This window comes from Pinus tabuliformis, chromosome 6 (assembly GCF_031772625.1).
Source record: "Pinus tabuliformis cultivar Carrire ecotype Pingquan chromosome 6, CPIR1, whole genome shotgun sequence".
Lineage (NCBI taxonomy): Eukaryota > Viridiplantae > Streptophyta > Pinopsida > Pinales > Pinaceae > Pinus > Pinus tabuliformis.
This window is the reverse complement of record NC_142292.1, coordinates 2096236369-2096245378: the sequence shown is the minus strand read 5'-3', so window position 1 is coordinate 2096245378 and position 9010 is coordinate 2096236369.

Sequence of the window (9010 nt, the reverse complement as noted above, 5' to 3'; positions counted from 1 at the left end):
ATTCAGAAGGATAAAAGTGGTTTCCAAAGCTTCAACAGTCATGAGTTAACAAATATAATTCAAAGTTCACTTGAGAAGTGCAAAAGAGCAAAAGATAGGAAATTAGAATCAAATTTTTTTGCTATAAATGCTTGGTTTAATTAGGAATGCAAAATGGAAAGGAGAACCTTGGAAAAGGTAGGCAAGGAGAAGATGGATGTAAAGTTATATAAGCAAATACTAAAAGGAAAAAAGATGAGTTCATGCAAACAAGGCAAAAATAGTTAATATATCTAGGCAGGAATAACCCAAAGCTTTTTTGGTAGGAACTTCAACCAAGGAAGAAGCAAATCGAAAATAATATTACAACCAATATGTTAGCTCTGCTATGTTCTTTGATATTTGATGGATCAAAATAGGTGTTGAGCAGTGCTGGTTTGGTTGTATAAGGCTGGCAGCAGTTTTTCATGCTTTCTTTCATTTTCCCTTTTCTCCTTATAACTCCCACACCTTCGTTTCCTCCTTCCTCTTAATCTTCCTCTTCTTTATCCTTTGTAAACCCCGCCTGAACCCTGCTTTTACTGACTCCCGGGCATTTTTTGATTAAACACTAAAAACCCCTGATAACCCATTTAAACCCGGTATAGACCATTCTTCGTTTAGTCCCAAGCGCATAGCTAAACTTATAACCTTGGATTATATAACCGCGCATATAATAAAAATCATAACCCGCCGTGCCCTCACCTGTCACATCATTTAATAAATGTGCGCGATTAACCGTGACCATCCGATTATCCATCGCCATGATCCAACGATGTGCACAACCCCCGCTCCCATAAACTGCACGTCCGTTAGTCAGAGAGTAAAGTGGTTTCCCCGCCGTCCCGTCAGCCACGTGTCCCATCCTTATTGGATCGCTCCTCCATGTACCAAAACCACCACAACTCTCGAAGCAGTGCGGGGAAACTGCTTACCGCCCTTCCTGTATGGCCCCCCGCTCGTTAACCTGTGCTCATCTCTGCCGCTCGATAGCCGTCGGATCTGCCTGATTGCGATTCGACGACCCTCATTCGTCTGATCTCGTTGACCTTCGATAGCCCGTGTGATTCAATCTATGTCGCCCGTTTGTTTAATCCAACAGCCCACATTTGATTCCCGCTTGCTCCCGATAGCTGTTGCGAGATATCCAACGATGGATCTTCCTCCATGCCGCCTGCGTCCATTGCCTCTGCCATGCTTCCAAGGGACGAAGGATAACAGTGTTCAACTTCCTACCAGCAAGTTGCGCATTGAATCCCTAGCAACCATATTTAAAGAACAGCACGGCCAAGGACGAGAAGGACAGCCTTGAGCAGATAAGCACGACATTTACGTGTTCAAGAAGGACATCAAAGTACCAGAAAGGCCGATTTTGTTCATTTAAACACTCAGCTTGCAGTAGAAACCCATATCTAATTGTAAATGCAGTTGGTGGTCAGTTATGACCCCTCCACGCACAGGTTAGCAGAGATTTTTTGTGAACAAACTCTATATATACCAAAAAGCAAGATGTAATCAGGTTGATGAGTGTTATTTTGTTGTAAGGTTCAACTTCTGGAGACTGTAACTACTGTGATACCTGTAGCGTATGGTCTTCATTTTCAGCTAATGCAAGCTTCTTTTACATTTAATTGCTCACTTTCCACTTCTTCTTCTTTGTTCCAGGTTGTGCCTGTTATGCATTTATTAATGTGTTGTAGATGTTTAGCATTAGAGGGGCTGTCATCCCACCTCTGTGTTAGAATCTAGTTAGTTTCATTGAATTTGTATACAGGTTTCTGTTGTTTTAATGCCAGAGAGCTATCATCATGTTTGTGTATTAGGAAACAGATTTACAGACCTTTTAACTGGTTGCAGCTAGCCATCACAGGGTCCTGAGCATCTGCTAGTGTGATCATTATTCTCCATTATCACATTTTCTTAAACTGTGGGTAATTGGTGGTCTAAAGCCTTGTAGTCTGGGGGTGTTCACCCATATATGGGGTTAAGCATAGTAGAAGTGGTTATCTGGCTTGAATATGCATCATTTCTTTCATTCATCCACTATTTATCCAACATTTTGTTGAGTTTGTAATGTTCCCGAGCATCTCTGATATACAACCTAGGAGAGTTTCTTGGGGTGATAACATTAATTGGCGCCGTTGTTGGGGAGAGGAGAATTGAAGCTTAGCTTCCTTGGGAGAACGACACAGCTTCAAACTTTGATGATAGACAAGGTTTGAACACAATTTCTAGTTGTAATCATCTATCTGGCGACTCCATTGGAGGAAGACCATCCTTTGGCAACTCCACATTGAAGTTCTGGCTCAGTTTGTGAGACATACTCGAAGAAATCCTCAGAAATCAAATGCTGAATCAGTGCCTGAACCTGAGAGGATTGTCAAATCGAAGAAAGCAGCACAGAAAGGGGCATCAGGATCAGGTAAGCCCAAGAAATCTTATTTGTCTCTGCATGAGGAGTTCTTAATTGAAAATACACAATTTGAAGACTTAGAGCCTACTACTGCTAGTGAACAAAAACCTGCAGAGATTACTACAGCCCCTTGTTCAATTAGTTTCCCTTTGAATCTCAGTCCAAAGAAAGGTTCCATTCAGTACAAAACATCCCTTTGTCACTGCCATCCATCACATTACTTCCTACCGTTCAAGCTGCTAGTACTCCTCCACATACTCCAATTATGGCAGGCCAGCAAGCACCCACGAAGATAGAAAGAATTGTTGCTACTAGATATGGACCTTTAGTCTTGCCTGTTCCTTTAAATCCTATGCCTGTGGGAGAATATCATAAGTATATGCCTAAGTTAACTGGCACAGAGGGAGTAACAGCAGAAGAACACCTTGAAGCTTTTTACAGTTATGCTGATAATTTAGATATAAGTGAAAATGATGTGTGGATGAGAGTTTTTGTCGAGAGCCTTGATGGAGAGGCTAGGAAGTGGTTTAGAGAATTACCCCAGAGATCTATAACAGATATTGAAGCATTAGATGATGCATTTTTGAAGCACTGGGGAGATAAAAAAGACCTGCTGTATTACCATACTGAGTTTGGTAACCTGAAGAGGGAAAATGGGGAGTCACTTCTTGATTTTAATAAAAGATTCAATCGTATGTATAGTAAGATACCAGCTGAGGTAAAGCCTACTCCTACCTCTGCTAAACTCACTTATGCCAATGCTTTTGACTCTGATTTCTACCTATTGTTGAGAGAAAGGAGATGCGCTACACTAGCAAATATGCAAGATGCAGCACTAGAGGTGGAATCCAATATTATGGCTGCAGAAAAGCTAAAAAGTCAAGCTGATAGAAGGAGGCAGAGAGGTCAAGCATCTACTTCTTTTGCATCATCTTCAGAGCCTAAATTAGACAAAATGACTAAGATGATAGAGTTATTGACTGCTGAAATTTCTAAGTTAAAGGTTGAGCAGAATTCAGGGAAAACAAGGCAGCAAAACACATTTGCTCCAAGAAATCAGAATGCATTCAGAAGAGCAAATGAGCAGTTACAAATAATGTAGAGGGGTGAAGAAACAAAGAAAGAACAGAAAGTAAAAGCTCCCTTCCAAAATGTAGTCATGGAGGATGAACAATTTGAAGAAGATGAGGATGAAATTCACTGCATGGAAGATAAAGGCAGCGCTGCATTTTTTACATTGGCTGAGTATGAACAATCATTGCTGTAGGAAAAAGACAGTCAGGAATGGGACAGAGAAGCTGTTCTACAAGCTGAACAACATCAGAGATATAACCTGAGGTCGAATGCAAAGAATGTCAAAGAAAATTCTGCCAAAAGAGCTGCTGTCCAAACAGAATCACAAAATAGCAGGTAGAGAAGACCAACAACTGATCCAGTCATCCTCAAAGCTCTAGTTCAAGAGGTAAAAGGTTCTGATAAGTTATCTTCTTCTTTTAGCTTTGAGTCAGAAGTCTAGAAATTGAAAATATCTGTGCCTCTGGTAGAGTTGGTGAAGAGTGAAGTATTTAGAAAGCCTATTCTTGAAGCCCTTGAGATAGAAACCACACAAACCTCCACTGACTCTGTCAATTTGCAAGATGAAAAACCTGTCATTGTGCTCAGCCCTATGATTGAACCCGCTGATAATAATTCTCCATCTTTTTATGTCTCATTGACCATTCAGGACAAAATCCTCCACAATTGCTTGCTAGACACAGGGGCCAGCCACAATTTAATGCCTAAAGCTGTCATGGAAGAGTTAGGGCTTGATATCACTAGACCCTATCATGATTTATTTTCTTTTGATTCAAGGAAGGTGAAATTTCTTGGATTGATTAAAGATCTGGCCATTACCTTAACTCAGCTGCCTATGAAGAGTATGATGATGGATATTGTGGTAGCAGATGTCCCTCCTAGGTTTGGCATGTTGCTGTCCAGAGGGTGCATTAAGAGACTAGGTGGGATATTACAGAATGATCTATCTTATGCCACTGTCCTAGTTTTTGAAGGAGAAAGCAGAAGATTGTACAGAGAAGCACAGTTGGCATACATCATTAGTGACGAGAATAATCCTACAAATCATCCCATTTATGCAGTGGACACTGATTTTGGAGCATGTATTCTCCAAATAGAAGAAACTCAGAAGGCCTCAATGCAGATCAAGAAACCAACAGTTCAGGTCAAGCAAGACCAAGGAAGTCAGGTTTGGGAGATGTTCTTTGATGGAGCATGTTCCAAGGAGACTGCAGGAGCAGGGGTGGTGCTAGTATCTCCACAACAAGAAAGCATTCAACTATCTTTTAAGCTGGTTTTCCAAGTCACAAACAATATTGCAGAGTATGAGGCTCTGTTTTTGGGCCTTAATGCAACAAAAGACAAAGGAGTAAAGAATTTGAAGGTGTTTGGAGATGCTGATTTGATTATTTAGCAAGTAAATAAAACATTTCAAGCAAAGCACCCAAGGCTGAAAGCATACAGAGATGAGGTATGGAGAATCAAATACTCTTTTGGTTATTTCTGTATTTCATATATTCCTAGAGCCCATAATCAGCTTGTTGATTCCCTTGCTGTTTCTGCTAGTCTATTTATACCTCCCATGCCTCCCATAATAGTTTATGAAGTCCAAATGAAGTATAGACCATCCTTGCCTGACAATGTCTACCATTGGAAAGTTTTTGAAGATGATGATGAGATAAATAGGTTCCTTCAAGTCATTGATGAGTTTTCCGAAATGCAAATTGACCAAGAGAATGAAACCTTGTTAGAAAACCCCCAGTCCTAGCTTAGAAATAAAATTGGTAAAGACAGTATTGTTTAGCTTCCCAACAATCATATTCCTAAGGGTCTAATTCCAGTTGAAAGGCTGTTTGATCAAAATGATGTGCCTTACAAAGCTGCCCAAAAAAAAGACCAATCTGCAGTCTGTAAGCATGATATAGGAAGTCCAGGTCAGCCTAAATATGTAAATTTGTCCACTCATTTGTCTGTTGATCAAAGTTTTGAATACTATAATTTAATGAGGCAATTTGCTGATGTGTTTGCCTGGGAGTATAGTGACCTGAAAACATATGATAAGAACATAATTCAGCATAAAATCCCTCTGGAGAAAGACACCGTTCCTTTCAAACAGAAGCTGAGACCGATAAATCCCATGCTTCTTCCTCTAATTGAAAAAGAAATTAAAAAGTTGTTGGCTGCCAGAATTATAGTTCCTCTTAGATATTCCAAATGGGTGGCCAATCTAGTGGTGGTGAGGAAGAAAAGTGGAGAAATCAGACTGTGTGTTGATTTTAGAAATTTAAACAAATGTTCCAAGAAAAACAACTATCCTTTACCAAAGATGGAGCACTTGTTGCAAAAGGTCTCAGGAGCCAAAGTAATGTCTTTCTTGGATGGTTTTTCAGGCTTTACTCAAATTGTTGTGCACCCAGATGATCAAGAAAAGACTGCATTCACCGCTCCTTGGGGCACTTTTATGTATGCCAAAATGCCTTTTGGATTGATGGATGCTGAAGCCACTTTTTAGAGAGCTATGGATATAGCATTTGTGAGAGAGAAGGACAAATTTGTCCTTATCTACCTTGATGACATAACAATATACTTCAGTAGCCATCAAAATCATTTGCAGCATCTGAAAAAGGTGTTTCTGAAGTGCAAGAGGTTTGGAATTTCAGTCAATCCTAAAAAATCTCAATTTTCTTTAAATGAAGGCAAGCTATTAGGACATATTGTGTCTGCTGCAGGTGTCCGGATTGACCCAGAAAGAGTAAAAACAATACAGACTTTGTCTGTCCCTAGATCAAAGAAGGATATCCAATCCTTTCTGGGCAAAATTAATTTTGTCAGGAGGTTTATTCAAAACTTTCCAGAACTGGTGAAGCATATTACCTCCATGTTAAAGAAAGGGGCAGCAATCAAATGGACTGATATAGCAAGACAATCTTTTGAGTCCATTAAGAAGGCTATTATGGAGGCTCCCACATTAATAAGTCCAGATTATAGCAAGGAGTTTTGTGTATTCTCATTTGCCTCTGAAGAAACCATTGTAGCAGTTTTATTGCAGCAAGATGAAGAAGGTTCAGAACATCTAGTAGCATTTTTCAGCAAAAACTTGAGGGATGTTGAACTGAGGTATGATATTATTGAAAAACAGGCATATGCTCTTATTAAATCCTTGAAAGCTTTCAGAGTTTATATCTTGCATTCAAAAATAATTGCATATGTACCCTCTGCTGCAATAAAAGATGTCCTAACACAACTTGATGCTGATGGAAGAAGGGAAAAATGGATTGCAAAAATGATAGAATTTAATATAGAGCTGAAGCCCACAAAGATGGTAAGAGGTCAGGGGCTTGCCAAGTTATTGGCTGAAGAAAATTGCAGGTCTTTAGATATTGATTTTTTGTGCATAATTGCAGAAAATGGTCAGGCAGAAAAAGAGGAAGCAGCTGAACCACAGAGAAAGCAGTCAGTGGCCGAAAATCTAGCTTCATGAAATTGGTATGCTGAAATAATTAATTTTTTGCTGAAGCTAGAAATCCCTTCAGGAATTACTCAAAGTCAAGCCAGAACTATAAAACTTAGAGCAACCAAATATTGCTTCATTGAAAATCTGCTCTATCGGAGGGATCCATCTGGGGTGCTTTTAAGGTGTCTGGACAAGGAACAGTCAAAAGAAGTCATGCAGCAGCTTCATTCCAGCATGTGTGGAGGACACTGTTATTGGAAAACTGCAGCCCACAAAATTCTCAGAGCTGGGTACTATTGGATACTATTTTCTTTTGTTAAATCTTGTGACAGGTGCCAAAGATTTGAAGGAAAGCAGCAGTTGAAGTCCCTGTCCCTAAAACCAATAATTGCAAAAGGACCTTTTCAACAATGGGGCTTGGATTTTATTGGAGAAATCAATCCACATTCTAGTGGCCAGCATAGATGGATATTAGTAGCCACTGATTATTTCACTAAGTGGATTGAAGCAGTCCCTACTAGGAAGGATGATCATAATGTGGTCATGAAGTTTTTGACAGAAAATATCTTCAGCAGATTTGGTTGTCCACATAAATTGGTCATAGACAATGCAGCAGCCTTCAGGGAAAAAGAATTGGTGGAAATGTGTGATTCAATGGGTATTAAACTTGTTCATTCCACCTCATACTATCCTTAAGGAAATGGTCTGGCAGAATCCTCTAATAAAAGTCTGATCAGGATAATTAAAAAGCTATATAAGACAATAAAAAGAATTGGGATTCAAAGCTCAAGTATGCACTGTGGGCTGACAGAGTGACCATTAAGAAGTCCACAGGCAATTCTCCTTTCAAGCTGGTATATGGCACTGGTGCTGTATTTCCAATTCAGCTAACTCTCCTTGTGGAAAAATTCCTTCAAACAGAACAGGATGAGGAAGAAGACATGGCAAAAAGGATCACTGATTTAGCAGAGGTACATCAAATTAGAGAACAGCTGGTTGAAAAGGTTGCAACACATCAGAAAAAGACTAAGGAAGCCTTTGACAAGAAGGCAAAACAAATAATTTTCAGATTGGTGACTTGGTTTTGAAATGGGATGCACTGAAGGAAAAGAAAGGCAACCACGGGAAATTTGATGCTTTCTGGACAAGGCCTTTCATTATTTCATAGATTCAAGGGAACAACACCTTCATATTGAAAAGTATGGGAGATGAGGCAGTTTTTGATGGCCCAGTTAATGGGCGTTTTCTAAAAATTTATGTGTTTTAAGGTCTTTGGCCTTAAAGTTGTAAATGTTGTGTTTTTATCAGTTTTTAGTATAGGTGCAGCAGACTCGTGCCCAATGGAACACTAGGAATTTTGGCTAATTCGTTTTTAGCTGGAAAGGCATTGATCTGCAGGTTCTTGAGACCTCACAGGGAGGATCTCATCCCTAGAAGGAGCCAGTGTTAGCTCTGTTATGTTCTTTGATACTTGATAGATCAAAATAGGTGTTGAGCAGTGCTGCTTTGGTTGTATAAGGTTGGTAGTAATTTTTCATGCTTTCTTCTTCATTTTCCCTTTTCTCCTTATAACTCCCACACCTCCGTTTCCTCCTTCCTCTTAATCTTCCTCTTCTTTATCCTTTGTAAACCCCGCCTAAACCCTGCTTTTACTGACTCCTGGGCATTTTTTGATTAAAAACTACAAACCCTGATAACCCATTTAAACCCCGTATAGACCATTCTTTGTTTAGTCCCAGGCGCATAGCTAAACTTATAACCTTGGATTATATAACCGCGCATATAATAAAAATCATAACCCGCCGAGCCCTCACCTGTCACATCATTTAATAAATGTGCGCGATTAACCATGACCGTCCGATTATCCATCGCCATGATCCAACAATGTGCACAGCCCCCGCTCCCATAAACTGCACGTCCATTAGTCAGCGGGGAAAGCGATTTCCCTGCCGTCCCGTCAACCACGTGTCCCATCCTTATTGGATCACTCCTCATGTACCAAAACCACCACAGATCCCGAAGTGGTGCGGGGAAACCGCTTACCGCCCTTCCTGTACGACCCCTCGCTCGTT